At 38.2% G+C, this 19,245-nt stretch overlaps 1 non-coding gene across 1 annotated transcript; it reads left to right on the top strand.

Moving 5' to 3' along the window:
* The first annotated feature begins 1,131 nt into the window (after positions 1-1,131).
* LOC145569643 (small nucleolar RNA R71) lies at positions 1,132-1,238 on the top strand. Its single transcript, XR_014096215.1, has one exon. It is a non-coding gene; the product is annotated as a small nucleolar RNA R71 (small nucleolar RNA).
* Positions 1,239-19,245: the final 18,007 nt, after the last annotated feature.

Below are 19,245 nucleotides of genomic sequence, written 5' to 3'. Positions count from 1 at the left end.
ACCTGTGTAATAAGCTCTGTAAAGGGAACTGTTACTTGCAAATTTTTCACAACCTCCAAAAACTTACCAAACTGCTTATCCAATTTTGTTTTCAATTGACGATTTGGGAATGGTAGTTTGATAACTGGTTGTTATTCTTCTCTACTCTTCTCCTGAGTAATATCCTTCCCTGAAGTTGTACCCGGCAATGTGGTATTAGAAATGTTAGTTTTACCTTGGAGCCTTGCAGGAACATCAGGTATAACGGAATCAGGATTAGCAATTTTAATTAAATCAGATTCATCCTCTTTGGGCATAGGGGGGCCATCGTAGTGTGAATCGCTTCTCAGGGTAATTGCATTTGCATGATCCGTAGGTGGTATTCTTTGCGATGGTAGAACTCCCTGTTGGCGAGTTTGTAGAGTAGAAGATAATTGGGAAATTTGGGTATCCATGACTTTATTATGGGCTATAATTGAGTCAATCTGTGTATCTCTACTCTCCATATGCTTTTGTATATTAGTTAACATCGCTCTAATTTCTAACAATGCAAGGTAAGAAGATGGAGTAGGGGTTTGTGCTGGGGCTTTTTGGTTAGAGTGGGGATGGTAATATTTCTTCTGTGAAGGGGGTGCTTGTTGTGGTTGTTGTGGAGGTGAAGGATTTTGAGCATTGGTACTCCGATAGGATAGGTATGGATGGTTCCGGAGGCCAAGATTATAGGTGTTGGAGTATGGGTTATTTTGCCTATAGGTTTGGAAGGCATTAACCTGCTCTACAGAACTCCTACAATCTTGCTCCCAATGTCCTACAATACCACAATTTTCACAAAAAGCTTCATTAAAATTATTAGAAACAACAGAAACATTAGCAACAGAAGTAGGAATAGCAATACTAAGATTATCTAGTTTCTGGCAAATAGATGTAAGTTGGGTTTGCAAAAAGGATACTGAATCAACGTGGTGTTTGCCTTTGTTCGTAAAGCCTCTAGAATTCCCATATTGGGAATTATGTATTGCCATATCTTCAATAACTTGACCTGCATCATCAACATTAAGATACATAAATCTACCACTAGCCGCGGAGTCTAGAATCGTCCTGGATGTATTTCTTAATCTGTTATAAAAGGCTTGAATCAACTGCCATTGTGCCAAATTATGATGGGGATACTCTCTCTGCAGATCTTTGAATCTCTCCCAAGCTTCATATAGCGCTTCATCTGGCTCTTAGGCAAAATTATGAATTGCACTTCTCAATAGAGCTGTTTTCTCTACAGGGTAATATTTGTTATAAAAATTCAAAGCAAGAGTTTCCCAGTTAGTAAAACCTAGTGCAGTTCTATTCAAACCATTAACTCACAGTATAGCTTTTCCACATAATGAAAAGGGAAAAAGAATCTCCCTGATCTAGTCCTGCGTAACCCCATTCTGCCGAATAGTATTGCAATACTGGCAGAAATCTGCAATGTGAAGATTTGGGTCTTCACCCTTGGCTCCACTAAACTGCTTCTTTTCTATCATAGTTATGAATTGGAGCTTGATCTCGAACTGGACTCCCTCGAGATCTAGAGTAGGCGAAAGGTGAGGAAAATCCGTCAGGGACGGTTGCGAGTAATCGCTGAGCTTCTTAGGTGTTGTCATCTCTTATTCTGAATCTAAAGGAACTTCTGAATCACTAGAATTAGTTGGCAGATCGTGAGGAATATCGTTACTCCCAGAACCTTCCAGGATTTGTTTGTATAAATTCTTTTGTATATGGAAAGAGCGCTCGATCTAAGGATCGAATGGAATATAACCTGATCTGGAACCCTTGGGCATAAACAAAGAACTAATAAGACAAATATGAGAATTGCCTCAAAGAACTAACGTTCTCTGAGACAAGAGAAAATATTCTAGACTACAAAGAACAATTAGAAATAAAAATTAAAACCGTCTCCCCGGCAACGGCGCCAAATTTTGACAGGCAAAAGTCGTAATCACCCAATCAAAAATAATACCTAAATCCACTAAATATGTAGATAAGGAAGAAGGGTCGAACCACAGGGAAATGAGTTAATTTATTCCTAATTAATCAATAAAATCTAAATTATCAAGTAACCAAATTGTTATTGTAAAAGGGAACTAAACTACTAAGAGTAAAAGTGGAAAGGAATAAAAGTAGGAAGAAAATCAAGGAATAAATGACCTAGGGCATAGGTTCACCAATAAATAACATTCCAGGGTAAAACATAATAATCAATCATCAATGTATCAATTATTTAGATCATAAAGGGCTTTTGCTGCGTATTAAAATCACATAGTTAATTTACCGGTATTGAATCTCATCTCTTGAATCTCGACTTAACCATTTATAAATTAGTCCGCCTATTGAAACTAAGCCTAAATATCAATTCTCATCTCTCGAATCTCGAATTAATATTGCCAAACTCATACATAAGAGGGCTGCGCATGTCTAGTTGCATAGCAGTAAATCAATCAATAGGAAAATAATCAAACATTGATAATCAATAATAATAAATTACCCCTTTATATTATTTATGGATCCCCATAAACCCTAGAAAGAAGACTACTCACACATAATTAAATATACACTAAACAAACTGATTGAAGGAGATATGATGAAAGAAATAAAGTAAAATAAATGAGATTAAAGTAGAAGAAATCGTTACCAAAGTAATCGGAATTAAGGAGTTGAATTAAGAACAAAAATGGATAACATTGTTTTAGAGAGAGAAACTAATCTAAAGCTAACAAGAGAGATAAAGTCTAAGAGAAGAGGTACTAAGCAAAAGCATTAAAATCTTATTTATACAATAACCCGAAATTACTCCTAAATAGAAACTAAGTAATCGTCAAAGAAGCCTCCCCAGAAACACGCGCCCGATCGAGCCCGCCTTTTATCTTCGCCCTCTTGTTCTGGGCATCCGCCCATCGGGCTAAAGCTTGCCCAATCGGGCCCGGCTATATGTTGGACTTGGATTGGGCTCCATTCTTGGCCCAATTCGAATCTCCACTTCGGGTCTTGAATACTCGGTTTCCAAAAGCAATCGGTCATGCTTTCAAATTCTCGTAGTTATAGCGCAATAATCTCGGGAAAAAAGCTCCAAAGATGCAATTCCCTACAAAACTCAACTGAAACTACGAAAACACTAGAAAACACCAATTAGTAATAAAAGTGGCTCTAAAGAGCCAAAAACACTACTAATTACGACCAAGGGACGGGGGTAAAACACCATATAAAGTAGACATATCAATATCACGCCTAATAAGATAATTTGGACAACAAGTATAGGATCCTTTCTAATCTTGTTATTTAATTAAGTGATCGCGAATTTTTTAGAATTATGTGTGCATTAATGTTCAACCAAGTTAGCATTATAATAGTTTGGAGTGAATTGAATATTTTGTTTGTATGCCTTTGAGATCGCATGATTTACTTTTCACAATAAGAATCGAGTAGAGGACAATACGGGTGAATGTGACTCCATGACTCAGTTCGTACCATCATCCCCGATCCTCCTTTCGTGGTTCCGAACCATATGGAGTTAGTAATCTCATGGATTATGAATGGGGTGTAAACTTCCGGGATCAATAGTTGTTGCCTTTCGTTGTCCCTGAATCGTGGTTGGCTTTTATGATCCGTGAATGATTTACAAGTTCCTTAAAAACTTGTTGCCGGCTCCCTACTTTCTTTGTGCCCAATCGTACATGTCAATTCCCACTTCCTATGAGTGCCAAGCATATTCACAATATGTTTAACGTAGGCGCGCTTCGAATGACGCCTACAATTTGGCGACTCCACTGGGGAGGATTCTTGGTTAATTAGCAATTTTAGTGATCTGTATTTAATTGAGATGAGTGGATGAGACTTGAAAGATTCTTGAATTGTTTTCCTGCGATTTAATTGTCATTATCACATATGCATATGTATTTTAGCTTACCTATTTTACCACAATAGTACGTGTTTTACGTATGTGGCTAGCCCAAAGGATTTAAGCTCTATCAACCTGAAAACCCTCATGGCAACAAGGGTTCATCCGAGTTTTTAAATCCACCTAAACCATGGAGTCGAGTTTGATTTCATCACGAACTCGTGGAGTTGCCCGTTGGCATACACCCTCAAGGGAGACTGCCTTTCTAACGCGCCAAAATGCTTAACCATGGTACCTTTTGACTTTTTTTTGTGACATGCGTGATAATGTGTTTATGTGTGCATTTTTTGTGACTTTTTTTTTCATTTTTATTTTCTCCCTTTTATTTAATACTTTTTTTTTATTATAGTCGAGTCATAGTCTTTTTTTATTGATTTTTTAGTCAACCGGATTTTTATTCATGTATCCTACATAAGAGTCAACTTGTTTTTGCCATAGCCGGTGTTCTAGAAAGAGTTACATGTTGTGCAGCCTATGGATCGGTAGCCTCGAGTTTTATCTTACATTTGGCGTTGGTTTTGTTCCAATCAGAGTCACAGATCAATAGTTATTACAGAAATACTACAGTCTAATCAGTTTAGGTGTCTTTTTATCGTTCAACCTTCTTTTTCATTTTTATTTATTTATTTTTTATTTTATTCTGAGTCAACCTAGTCTTAGCCAATATTGAACTTCTCTTAGTCCTCTAATAAGTGTCAACTTGTATAATATAGTGATAGGAATGGTGTCCTTCGAACAGTTGTATTATTCCAATAGAGGGTTCGGAATTATTAGAAAGCTAATTATTTAGTGAAATTAAGTGATCGGAATACCTAGGTTAAGGTCGCTTCCGATCAGTAATATTAATGAGTAATTAATATTACAGCTTAATCTTGACTGAACTCTTCAGGTCACACCCAAGCAACTAACGAACCGACACGACGAAATAATTCGGAAGGAATTAATGAGTCGCTCGAGTAATTAATATTTAGACGTCGGAAATTCGAGCTTGGAGCGTCGAAACCGAGTGTCAAAAGTCCAGTCAAAATAATAAAAGGACGAGACGGTAAAATCACTAATTAGTCAAAAATTTACCGAAATACCCCTAGGATCAGAATGCCCCGAGAAAACCAAAGCCTACGGACATTTGGTATAGCAAAGGTGGCTAGTAAGCGCACCAAGCCGAGCCTAGGTTGGCTGGTGCATGCTAGCGCAGCAAGGCACGCACATGGCAGCAGTAGCTATGGCATGTAGTGGTGTTAGCTGTGTTGCGGGGAAGGTGCGGGGCAGCTGCTAGCTGCGTGTGTTGGCAGGGGCATAGTAGCATGCCAAGACCAGCAGCCCGCACTTGTGTGCGCAGCTTGCTGGGACGAGGCAGCAGTTGTGCGCCATGCTGCCACGCCAAGGCCAGCAGCCCAACCTCAGGCTGCTTTGGTGCCCAAGTGAGGGTGCCACGTGGCAGCGCCTCATTGGTGCCTTGTTTAGTATAGGTGGTCGGCTATAAGGGAGGTGCTTGGGGATCAAATTTTGTCCCCTCCCTTCCTTGTGGTCCTTACCTAACCCTTCTCTTAAATGTTCTACTTGTTGATTAATTAGTTGTTAGATATTTAATTTATTTTTTATTTCAAAATAAAGAAAGAATATTGATTTTACCAACTCTCCCATATTGATGGGAGAGAGGATTTCACTCATGATTTTCCATATAAATACCCAAGTTGGGGTATGGGAAAAATCACTTGAGTAAGGTGTTAGAAAAGGCATCTCCATTTAGAAAACCTTTAAACACATATAATTACTCAAGTATTTGGTCGGGCTTAGCTAACCACTAAGCAATAGACCTAGTCGGGGTCGAGTTGCGGGTGGATACCGTAGGAGGTTTTTGCCCGTGCGAGACTTAAAGCTTTCTCAATTAAGAGCTTGGGGTACGAGTGAAGCACGCGTCAAAGGTAATTAAATCTTTCCTTAATTCTTGTTAATTATGTTAATCATGTCTTTTGATTATATTAATCGTGAGTGTGATCTTGGCTCGGATTTCATTCTGCGATGAGTCGGACTCATTAAAACCCTACAGCGGTATCGGAGCCTTGCTCATTTATTTTAATAATCATAATTTTCAAGGTGTTTTTATGGCTTTATTTTTCTGGTTTTATGTTGCTAATTAGATTAGTAGCTCGGTTTTATTAATTTCAAGCCCGTTTTAGAGCTGATTATGGCCCCGAACCCAGATTTTCTCCCAAAAATAGTGAATTTTTGGTGGAAAAGGTGTTCTGGAAATGTTTTTCCCCTTTAAGGAATGTGTTTTATGTCAAAATCTGACTAAAAATGCCTTTTCGAGGGATTTTTCATTTTGACGAAAAATTTTAAGTCTTTCTAACCTTGAATCTTAATGGCATATTTATGGTGATTATGTATATGGTTCTTTCCTTAATATTTCTGTAATTTTGAACCTCTTTAAGCATGGTTACTTGGTGGTAATTAGTGCTTGAAAGATTGGTTTATATTTTCACATAATTGCATATCCATTGCATTAAGTGTGAAAAATTTGTTCTTTGAGGCTTCTAAGTACTAAAGATTCAATCTTTAATTATTTTAAGTGATTGAAATTTTGAGTTACTAAATTCCATGAATTTTTTGTTGAACTTTTGATTTAATCATGTATTAAGTTGATTGGAATCATAAAGTTTTAATCTTGTGATAGAAATTTCATTTATCTTCATATTGGAAGATATAATTTTTCAAGGATTCACAAGTTAAAGTTGGAATCTTTATTTGAATATTTGTGTTCAAAATTCCTACTCCCCTTTATTTTTTCAAAATCTCATGATTAATTTAAATTAATTAAATTAATAGTGAGTAATTACCCTTGTTCATTTTGTTGCACCAAGTTGAAACAATTTTATTAAGGAACGGTTCGTGGAAATTAATTTGGTTATGTGCACCTTGATGAATTTTATTTATGTTGGACTTGTAATAATTTTCATTTTTGTCTCATTTTATTAATTCTAAAATTAATTTGGAGTTAATTATTTTGTCACGAAAAATATGGGTTAAAAACCCGAGGCTATGGCACGAAAATCGAGGCAAAAGCCACCCTAGGGGAGCTGGGCTGCATAGCAGCCCGCATGTGGCTGCCAAGGGGTTGCCTCGAGGTGGTGCATCCCTTGCGTAGTTGTTGCTCGCAGCCAGCAGCACGGCGCGCCAGCCAGCAAGAAGTAGCAGCGTGGCGCGGCAGCAACCTCGAGCTGTGTGCGTCACGCGTGCTGCTGTGCCTGGTTCGGCATGTCGTGGCAAGGCTTGCGTGAGCTCGAGTCTTGTAGTGCGGGGTATGCTATATATGTATGTATGCATGTTGGTGCTTGATAGGGTTTAGTGTGCGTAGACATTGCTTGTGGAGCAATGTGGTGCAATGAGCTCACGCGACATGGCCATCATGGGCCACGAATTGGTGTGTGAAAGTTCGCTGATGTGGTCGGTGTAACGCATAAGAGACATCGTAAGTCGCTCCTATGTTCATTGAGCATCAATCGATTGTGCAAGTAGTGAGCACTCCAAGTCTTGGTGCTAGGCACTTAGACATTTTGGACTTGTATTCTTTTGCCGTTTTAATTATTTTAATTAATTATTTTGGTTTTTATTATTTTTATTAAATTTTGACGCTGGCCTCGGTTTTGAGTGGCATTAGCAAAATTTTATTTTGGCAAAATTTTTGGTTTACCGACTTAATTAATTGGGTTAATTAATATGGATGTGGAATTTAGTGAGAGCTTCAATTTTAATTGCGCTAAATTACATAATCGGTTAAACTACTTTGACTAGTTTTAATTAGGCGTGTTAATTGGATTAACAACCTACATTAGTTACTAGTTTACGTGTGTTTGTGCATTGTTACTTGTTTATCATTGTAAAATGCATGGGCCATTCACAAATAGTGAATAGATGAATGGAATGTATATTCTCCCGTAGGTTTTATAAAAATGGCAACTAGTGGGTCCCGATTAGGATAGAAAATACGGACTGCGATCCGTGATGTATTTTTATAAATCTAAATACGGTCTGCGAACCGTTGAGTATTTTTGTACCTTGATATTTAGATTATTCCTAATCGTAGATACTGGTATTTGTATAATTATGGTCATATCTTGAAGACGGAGGTTCTTGGAAGACGGAGCCATGAAGTTGCAAAAGACGTCCCTTGAAGACTTGAAGACTAGAAGACTCAAGGGGTCATGCTAGTTGCCAAATGCATCTTTATTTATTTTTTCGATATATATTTATGATTATATATATGTGAATTATATGTTAAATGCATCTTTAGGATTTCGAATGTTGTAATGATTAATTAAGTTCACTTAAATCAACCAACATAGAAACCCTAGGTCCCTAAAATATTGAGTAAAATTGCCATTCCAAAACAACTCTTATCGACCTATTGAGAGTAATGATGGGATACGCCAAAGCGAGGCATCACTATTACTCCCTAGGATACGTAAGGCATTCCGGGTATGCAAGTTGGCTTTTTTTTATACTCAACGATATGAGTGATGGAGTCCTAACATGTCGTGGCAAAGTGGATAAGTTGTTGAGAGAGCATTAGATGCGACGATTTATCCAACCAAGAGTGGCTTAGAGCCATTAGCAAAGAGTTTCTTACCTTAGAAGATTGAGTATTAAGACAAGCCAAAGCATGCTTAACCACTCATTGTTTCTTTGGATCTTGGAATCAACTTATTCTCACCAAATGGGGACAATTTAATGTGAGAATAAGACGTTTAAATAAGTTTGATTAAAATGCATGATTACAATATTATTTAAGTATTATGAATGGTTTTTCATTTAAATTCTTTCAATTGTAGAATCATGTCTTCAACTAACGACAACCACCTAATGTGCCCAGAACTTCCCGAAAAGTTACCATTTTGCTTGAAGTTACCATTTTGCTTGAATTTGGTGAACTTTAAGGAATGGGAAAAATAACTCCGAGAGACCCTCCAAAATTTCTACTTAGAGCACATTCTTGACATACCCATCCCGAGTTTCTACTCAAAAGAGGTTATGAGCGATGAGGCTCATGAGGAGTGGAGTTGTGATTGCAAAAGAGTCTCACGACTTATGGCAAACTCCATCCCGGAACAATGGAAGGGGAAGTTCTCCAACTATTTTCCGGACATTGGAGGGTCACCAAGAGCATCAATGGCAACTATGATGGTTTCGTGGAGGAAGTGACTAGGTCACTCTCGAACATGAAGATCAAACCACCACAAGATGGTTGCCTAGCCAAGGAGAGGCAAGAGGTATGGGGACAAGTCTACAATGCTAGACTAAGACCCAAAATGTCACTTCGAGCCCACGTGCTACGAATGACTAGGCTATTCACTCAGTTGGCGCTCATTGGCAAGCAAGTGGAGGATGAGCAAGATGCTCTCATGCTAGTGAGTTCTCTCCACTCGGGCTATATCGCATTGAAGATGCCGCTAACTTCCAATCGTGACAAACTCACTTTGATGGAGGTTGTCAATAAGCTTCAAATGGCCGCCCCTTGTGGAAATGATAGACTCAAACTTCCTCTAAAGGCAAAGAGGAAGAAGTTCAAGAACAAGGCAAAGATGCGACGCTTTTACTGTAGTCGGCAGGGCCACTACAAGAGAGAATGCAACATGTACCTTGAAGATGAGGCTAAGGGAAGAGAAATCTCCACCTCAAGTATCTTCTTTATAAACTACACTTGAATACAAGGAAGGTATTAGATACCATTAATAAATCACTATATGCTCCTATTTCAGGAACCAAGTGAGAAGGCTTTGCCAAGTGGATGTGTATATACAAGCGGAAGAAGAAGTTAATCTTTCCGGAAGGCTTGTAATCACATAGTTTGTCTTAACTTAGAACTTGTTTAAGTTTTTGTTATCAACCATACATTGATCTTTTGACGTTGGACGTCATGGTTTTGATCTCTAGACTATTGTTTCAAAAGTCTTGATGTTTATGATATGACATGTTTTATCTAAAATATGTGCTTCCTTTAGACAAACAAGTTTATAATGTGAATAATACCACCAAAAGGCTAAGACCATAGAGTCAAATCAAACGTACTTGTGGCATTGTCGTCTTGGCCACATTAACATCAAACGCATCAAGAAACATGTACAGGAAAGTGTTCTTGACTCATTCCATTTGTAATCGTTTGAGAATTGCGAAGAATGTTTATTAGGCAAGAAGATTAAGCAGCCATTCTCAAAGTTGGGAGAAAGGGCAGGAGACTTGTTAGGTCTAATACACACCGATGTATGTGGACCAATGAGCTCAACCACAAGAAACAAGAATCGATATTTTATCACCTTCACATACGATTATAGTAGATATGGCTATGTCTACCTTATGTCGCATAAATCTGAATCGTTTTAAAAGTTCAAAGAATTTCAGAGTGAAGTTGAAAGTCAGCTTGGCAATAAAATCAAAGCCCTTTGATCGAATCGAGGTGATGAATACTTGAGCCAAGAATTCGATGTCCATATGAAAGAAAAAGGTATACTTTTAGAATTGACACCTCTAGGAACTCCACAATGGAACGGAGTGTCCAAAAGGAGAAATCGAACCTTTTTGGACATGGTACGATCAAGAATGGGTCTTGGTGATCTTCTTATCTCTTTCTAGGGACGCGCACTTCTAAATGCGGCACTAACACTGAACCGTGCTCCATCAAAAGCTATAGAAAAAACTCCATACGAGTTATGGACAAAGAAACCTCCTAGGTTGTCTTTTCTAAAGATATGGATATGCGAAGCATATGTCATGAAATCGATTTTTGACAAACTTTGTCCTAAATCTGACAAGGTTTACTTTGTGGGCTACCCAAAAGAAACCAAAGGGTATTACTTCTACAATAAATCCGAGAACTAAGTGTTTGTTGCTCGCGATGGTGTCTTTTTGGAGAAGGAGCACCTTTCCAAAATGACAAGTGGGAAGAAAGTCGAACTCGATGAAGTTCGAGAGGACGAGCAACAAAAGCAACAAAATCAGTTTAACACTCAAAGTGCTCAAACAACATCTGTTGACGCTGGTCAAAATGTGCAAAGTCAAACCGATAATGCAAATGCTTAGTCCGTTACCCTGTGTAGGTCTTAGAGGCCGAGATTACAACCTGATAGATATCTTGGTATTGTATTAACCGAGAATTAGGACATCCAGGTGATGCATGGAGATGAACCGGCAACCTACAAGCAAGCGATGGCAAGCACCGACTCTACTACATGGCAAGAGCCATGAGATCTGAAATGGATTCCATGTTTGAAAATCAAGTTTGGGACTTGGTTGACTTACCCGAGGGTTACACACTTATCGGATGTAAGTGGATTTTCAAATTAAAAACCGACAAAGATGGAAATGTATTCATTTACAAAGATAGACTGGTAGCAAAAGGTTATAGGAAAATTCATGGTATTGATTACGATGAAACCTCTTCTCTAGTCGCAATGCTTAAATCCGTTCGGATCCTCCTAGCGATTGCTGCATATTACAATTATGAAATATGGCAGATGGACTTCAAAACCGTCTTCTTCAATGGGATTTTTGAAGAAACTGTGTACATGACATAGCCTAAAGGTTTTGTCGACCAAAACAATGCTGGGAAAGTTTGTAAGCTTAGAAAGTCCATCTACGGACTAAAGCAAGCTAACAGAAGTTAGAATCTGCGATTCGATGAAGCCATCAATAAGTTTGGCTTTATCAAGAATCCAGATGAATCTTGTGTTTACAAGAAGGTCAGTGGGAGTGACATCACCTTCCTAGTCTTATATGTCAATGACATATAGCTCATTAGAAATAGCATTCCGATGTTAGAGTCTGTAAAGGCTTGGCTTGGAATGTGTTTTTCAATGAAAGACTTAGGAGAGGCTCAATACATATTTGGTATCAAGATCTGTAGGGATAGATCGAAAAGAATTATTGGATTGAGCCAAAGTACTTATATAGATAAGATACTAGCACGATTCAACATGGTGGAGGCCAAGAGAAGTCACCTACCCATGTCACATGGCATAACCCTAAGCAAGAAGAAGTGTCCACAAACACCTGATGAGCGAGATAGGATGAATCAGATTCCATATGCTTCGTTTATTGGATCGATCATGTATGCCATGATATGTACTAGGTCTGATGTATCGTATTGCTTGAGTGCTACGAGCCGATACCAATCAAACCCAAGAGAGGCGCATTGGACCGCGGCCAAGAATATCCTAAAGTACCTGAAAAGGAACATGGATAAATTCCTAGTGTATGGTGACGCAAGCTTCCAGACAGACAGAGAGAATTTTAAATCGCAATTCGGATATGTGTTCTGTCTAAATGGAGGAGCGTTTAGTTGGAAGAGTGCATATTCTAGGTACATATTCTGTCTCAATGCAGGAGCGTTTAGTTGGAAGAGTGCTAAGGAAAGCACAACTGCAGATTCTACAACTGAAGCCGAATACTTGGCAGCTGCTGAAGCGGCTAAGGAGGTTGTTTTGATTCGTAAGTTCGTTGGTGAACTTGATGTTGTACCCTCTATCAAGGGTCTAATAGCCCTCTATTATGACAACAATGGAGCTATTGCTCAGGCCAGAGTGCCAAGGGAACATAAGAAGGCCAAACATGTCAAGCGGTGATTTCACATGATAAGAGAATGGAAATCAGAGGGTGAAATCAAAATTTGTAAAGTTGGAACGGATAACAATGTAGCCGATCCACTTACTAAACCTTTGCCTCAAGTGAAGCACAACAAGCACGTTGAGGCAATGGGAATCAGGCACGTTGGAGATAGGCTTTGATTTCCCTGTTTAGTGTTTTAATTAATTTTTGAACATTTTAATGTAAGACACTAAGAAAAACCATTCAAGTTTTGGAGTTATTTAAATTTCATGCAATTTTATCACTCTGTTTTCTATTTAATTGTGGTTTAGGATTAAATAATGAGTCCATTTGATTCTGAGAATGTTCAAAATAGGGTATCAAGACCATTCTTTGATAAGGAAACACTTATTAAGTGAACATTGAATATTATAATCGAAAATTATCCCTAATTGAGGTCATTAAAACGATGGACGATTAATGACCACTAGATATTAGTGTGTAGTTTTGTTTATAGCATCGTTTCTTGTGCTACAAGGCCATGATCTTCATAAATCATTTGCCCAAGTATTGGTTTAGAACCATACTGGATCGACCTATGAGAATACTTTAAGAGATTTAAAAATCGTCATAAGTATACTTCTCATTATGGCTATCGGAACCTCTTTCCTCGACCATGAGTATTCTGAGTTCTCTTGTTTAAGTACTAGTCCGTTTTGATGTCAGTTAAACGTCTGTCGTAAAAGGGGATTATAAAGGCAACACCCGAGCGGCTAGGTCCTCTCATTAAGAGAAGCTACATTATAAGACTGGGAATGTCCCCTTACTAAAAATAGGGAAGATGTCTTTGTTGTTTACAAGGCCTCCCGAAGAGCGAGATTGTAAAAATGCATGGCCGTGCTCGAATGGATTTTAGAAATCATCTGTCTATTGGTAGTCGAACTCGGATATCGAGAAACACTTCTGGACGTAATAAGGATGACAAATAAATCTTACCTTATAGTTCATGAGGAGACATTAAGCGACATACAAAAAAGGCTATACACTAAAAGCACACTTGTCCGGAAGGATAAGTGGGAGATTGATAGGAATTGTGTCCTTCAAACAAGTGTATTATTCCGATAGAGGGTTTGGAATTATTAGAAAGCTAATTATTCAGTAAGGTCAAGTGATCGAAATGCCTAGGTGGAGGCTGCTTCAGATCAGTTATATTAAGGAGTAATTAATATTACAGCTTAATCTTGACTGCACCCTTCGGGTCATACCCAATAAACTAACGAACCGACATAACGAATTAATTTGGAAGGAATATTAATGAGTCGCTTGAGTAATTAATATTTAGATGTCAGAAATTCGAGCTTGGAGCGTCGAAACCGAGCGTCAGAAGTCGAGTCAAAAATAATGAAAGGATGAGACGATAAAATCACTAATTAATCAATAATTTACCGAAATACCCCTTGGATCAGAATGCCCCAAGAAAACCGAAGCCTAAGGGCTTTTGGTAAAGCCAAGGTGGCTAGAAAGCGCACCAAGCTGGGCCTAGGCTGGCTTATGCATGCTAGCACATCAAGGCTAGCATGGCACACCCATAGCCACAGCTGCTATGGCGAGCCAGTAAGCTAGCAAAGCACACGCATAGTAGTAGCAGCTATGGCGTACTGTGGTACTAGCTGTGTTGCAGGGAAGGTGTAGGGCAGCTGCTAGCTAAGCGTGTTGGCAGCGGTACAGCAGCAAACCAAGGCCAGCAGCCCGCACTATCTGCGCACCAAGCTGCCACGCTAAGGCCAACATCTAGCTGGGCCGAGGCAGCAGCCCTACCTCGGGCTGCTTTGGTGCCCAAGTGAGGATGCCACATCGCAGCGCCTCATTGGTGCCTTGTTTGGTATAGGTGGCCGGCAATAAAGGAGGTGCATGGGGATCAAGTTTGGTCCCCTCCCTTCCTTGTGGTCCTTACCTAACCCTTCTCCTAAATGTGCCACTTGTTGATTAATTAGTTGTTGGATATTTAATTTTATTTTTGATTTAAAAATAAAGAAAGAATATTGATTTTACCAACTCTTCCACATTTATTGGAGAGAGGATTTCACTCATGATTTTCCATATAAATACCCAAGTTGGGGTATGGGAAAAATAACTTCAGTAAGGTGTTAGAAAGGCATCTCCATTTAGAAAGCCTTTAAACACATATAATTACTCGAGTATTTGGTCGGGTTTAGCTAACCTCTAAGCAATAGACCTAGTCGGGGTCGACTTGCGGGTGGATACCGTAGGAGGTTTTCGCCCGTGCGAGACTTAATTATGTCTTTTGATTATATTAATTGTGACTGTGATCTTGGCTCGGGTTTTATTCCGCGATGAGTCGGACTCATCAAAACCTAACATATATGATTCTAGATTTTTATTTTTATTTATTTATTTATTCCCATGAGTAATAACTCTTGTAGAACTCTATACTCAATCTTCCTATTCTTTTGTGATTATTGTGCTAATCTTGACATGTGTCTTTGTCATTGATTGTGGTTAGTTTTATTTTATTTATGACTTACGATTGTCAATGGAACGTTTTCACCTAGTAAATAGCACAAACATTAAAATTGGACAATATTAATCAAGTTAGTTTGTCTTTTAGTCTTTCGTGCTATTTGGTCCTTTTTTTTTCACACCGTATTCATGTCTAGCCATACAATCATATCACGAGTCTTTATAAACTCACCTAATCACACTTGTTGAGTCATTTTTCGAGTAATGCACTATATTGTTTATAATCTAATACTAGGACCATCCATGCGTCGTTTTCTGTCGTAATAGGAATAAGTGGAGTATTTCCTATCAGTTTTCAAAATTATTTCATGCACTCTTCCTTTCCAATTCAAGTATTGAGTCAATGCATTAAGTGAGTTCATCCCTCCATAGTACTTGAGTCTAAAATCACTAGGCAATAACTTGAAGAATAAAGGGAACGTCATTCCTTCCTTCTTTCTTTCCAATCAAAGCATCAACAACAACAAACTTCTTTCCTCACTAGGCAGCAAGAAGTAACTCATAAACAGCCACAAAGACAAATCAAGATACAAGCTTATCACTAAGATTTCATGTATTCTTCTTCTTTTGTATCAAACCCTTCCCCCTAAAAACTCTAGCACAGGTTCTCCTTATCCATGTGTCTATGTACTTTCTTCATAAATGAGCATCTTTTTCTTACATTCGATCATGTTATTAGCCAAAAAAAAAAAATAATTATCGAACCGAACACAAAGTATACCAATGATTTGAGGCACCTTTACAACCCATTATTTCCCCTTAAACCATTCAAACATCACTCCACTTCTTCATTAACCATTATGAGCCTTGTCTAGCGTTTGGCCTTCTTTCTTCTACCCACAATCACTTAACCCTGGGATTGAAAGGTGTGTAATTTGTGTAATGTTCAAAAGCAAGTAAAAAAAAAAGCAGCAAAGAAATAATAAAACAATGTCTAAGGGCAAGTCTTCCGATGTCTTTGATATGAACACGTCTCGAATTGCGTCTCTCATTGAGTGCCTGGTACCGTGCCTGAGAAACATGAATGCTAAGTGAGTAATGGACTGCATGATCCGAGATTGCCCACATTGATTCAAAAGAATAAAAGTGAAATAAAAGAAAAGAAAAAAAAAATTCAAAGCAAAAAAAAAAAAAAGCGAAAAAATAAAACTTGCAAAGTTCAAATTTAAAATACATAATTACACATCTTGGGGGCTTCTCTCGGGTCTTGAGCCTTTTACCCCTTTTTTCCTTAAACCATGAGCCTTAACCACCGTAAAACCCTCTAAAGACCTCTTGAGGTGTACATACACTTGTGCAAAGTTCGGTTAAAGCTACGTTCGGCCTGATTCCTAATGGATACGTAGGCAACCTCACATCGAGGTGAGGCCACATTCATATGCATGATCGAGTCAAAGAATATCCAATGCTTATCCCTATCTATCTAGAGCTAGACCTGGGGGCTTGAACCCACATCACTTAGCCTACCCAGCCTAAAGAGTAATCAACTCGACTCTTCTCACATCTCTTTCCATCACCATAACCCTTGAAGCTAGCCTTAGTATCACATTCACACAGTTCATTCACACATACATAGCCATATCATCCTTTCCTTAGGGATCCTTTATCATGAATTCTTGTTCCCCTACTACGCATGCTTTATCATCTTTCAAGACAACATTCATTAAAAGAAACATTGTATACTTGCTCAGGTTATGTCACATAATGTTCTTAGCAACATTTATATATCAAAGATTTTTAATCATACAAAGCATATCATGCTTAGCTCTTTGACCCAAGCAACGTTCATTATGCAATACTCAACAATCACATCATCTATATGCGTGCTTAGCTTCCAAACCTAAGCAACGTTCATCAAGATTGTTCTTCATACACTATATGATGCTTAGCTTCATGACCTAAGTGCATTCGTGGATCGTGTCACATGATGTAATTGTCCTTAGCCTCCTAGCCTAAGAAAATTCATCATGCATACATTATTTTCAAGACGAGCAATTTAATTTGACAAGAAGAAAATCCATGCGATTCATTTTGCTTTGCTCAATGAGGAAGTTATAAATTTCTTCCTATTTTCATATTTTTTTCTTTTGGGGAAATTTGAAAACTTTTTCATATTTTTTTTTCATAGAGGGAAGTTCGAAAACAAAGCATCATTTTCCACGTCTTTCTTTTTCGGGAGAAAGTCGGTACCCTCCACTCATGACAAAAAATGACGGAAATTTTTTCTTTTGCATTTTCATTTGCTTGTGTTTGCACACACACTCAAACTATACACATAGTCACATGTCATACAAATGTCATGTCATGTCAAGTCAAGCTTGGCCAAGTTAGTTGGTCAGGTCAATCACAGTCTATACAAGTCCATTGGTAAATTTTATTTCACAGGTCTCATTTACAGCCCACGTTCGGGGATAAGCGAACCATTTACAGCCACGTTCAAGGATAAGCAAACCATCTATAGCCCACGTTTGGGGATAAGCGAACCATTTACAACCCATGTTCTAGGATAAGCGAACCATCAACGGCCCACGTTCGGGGATACTCGAACCATCACCATCATCAAATACTCAATGATCATCATTCAATAGGTTGCTCGAGGCGGAGTAGCTCACGATAGCCTTTCCTGAGGCAAGGAAGTTATCTTTATTCAATAGGCTGCTCGAGGCAGAGTAGATTACGATAGCTTTTCTTGAGGCGAGGAAGCTATCTTCAATCAGACAAGTTTCTCACCAAGCGTAAAAAGTTGTCGGTCATTGCCACCTCTCAAGCCAAAGAAGTTAGCGATTACAACATTCCCGAGGCGGGGAAAAATCATCATCTAATAGCGTTCCAGAGGCGTGGAATCATCATATAACATCGTTCTAGAGGCTTAGAATCATCATCTAACAACATTCCCGAGGCGGGGAAAAATCATCATCTAACAGCGTTCCACAGGTGTGGAATCATCATTCCCAAGGCGGGGAAAAATATAACAACAGTCTTCAACCGGTGGATTTCTTCCGGCGTAGAAAACTACCAAACATATTTGCCATCGATACATTGGTGTCAGATACGCATTCTATACTGTTCACTCTTTTATCTATGGAACTAACATTTTTCTACAGGTATCGGCATATACAGAGTGATTGAGGATCGCCAAATGTCTTAAACCATTCTCCGTCCCAATCAACTACTTTGACTATCGTTTTTGAAACTGACGTTTCTACAAACTCAGTCAAAGTGGGGGCTTCTGTAGACACCTAAAAACGTCTCTCAAAAATCAAACCCGATGATGAACAATCTTTCACCGTTATTATTGGTCGGGTTGAGAATTTAATCTTGGAGTGTTTTAATCCATATTCAGTCCTAATACATTTCATAAAACAACTCAATTCCTATCCCATTTCCCCAAACCATAACTAATTTTCCTCTTTTCGGGCCTTAAACCCTTAAAATAATTCATTTCGTGTCCTTTTTATAAAAACGTGTAGACCTGTTTATTTTGGTCCATAATCTGGGTCCAATGATTGAATAGTTGGATGGGGCTTGAAAAGAGATTTCAAACGATATATTATAAGCCCAAATCCAAGTGATAAAGAATAAGTTATTGCCAAAATACTAAACTAAGCCCAAACCGAACCTAAGCCCACCTTACCTACGACCCAATGATCATGTGGAGGTCCAAAGGCTTTAATCCCATTCATAAACCAATTAGGATTAATTAGAAGCTTCTATAGGTTTATAAAAGATCTTAATTATCCTTTTCGAAAATATAAGATTAATGATTTTGAAATTGAATAAAACTCCACTTTTTGAAAGTCCTAATTCTATTCGAATTGAAAGACGTTCAAAGATAGTCAGATATGATTTTTTTTTCCCATAGTGTTTATCCAAATATTAGATGGTTGGATTTCCCTTGAAATTATATTTTCAATGATATATAATAATTTAATCCCGAGCTATAATGAAAAAGATAAAAAAGAAATATAAAACTCTATCCAAAACCGACACCATCTTACTATTTTGGCCATATCGTTTTTTCTACAAACAATTTTAATATGATTTAAATTGGGTTAAAAAGTAGACTTCAAGATCTTTCCAACGACATATTATTTATCTTATTCCAATTTCTGAAAAAAAAAAGATATGATAAATACAAAAACTGTTGCCCTTAAACAACGCCGTGACAGGTAGAACCGATTGAGGATTCGGACCAAATCTACTCTACTTTTTAA

This window comes from Chenopodium album, chromosome 11 (assembly GCF_948465745.1).
Source record: "Chenopodium album chromosome 11, dcCheAlbu1.1, whole genome shotgun sequence".
In the NCBI taxonomy this organism is placed as follows: domain Eukaryota; kingdom Viridiplantae; phylum Streptophyta; class Magnoliopsida; order Caryophyllales; family Amaranthaceae; genus Chenopodium; species Chenopodium album.
This window is presented reverse-complemented; position numbering and strand designations above follow the sequence as displayed.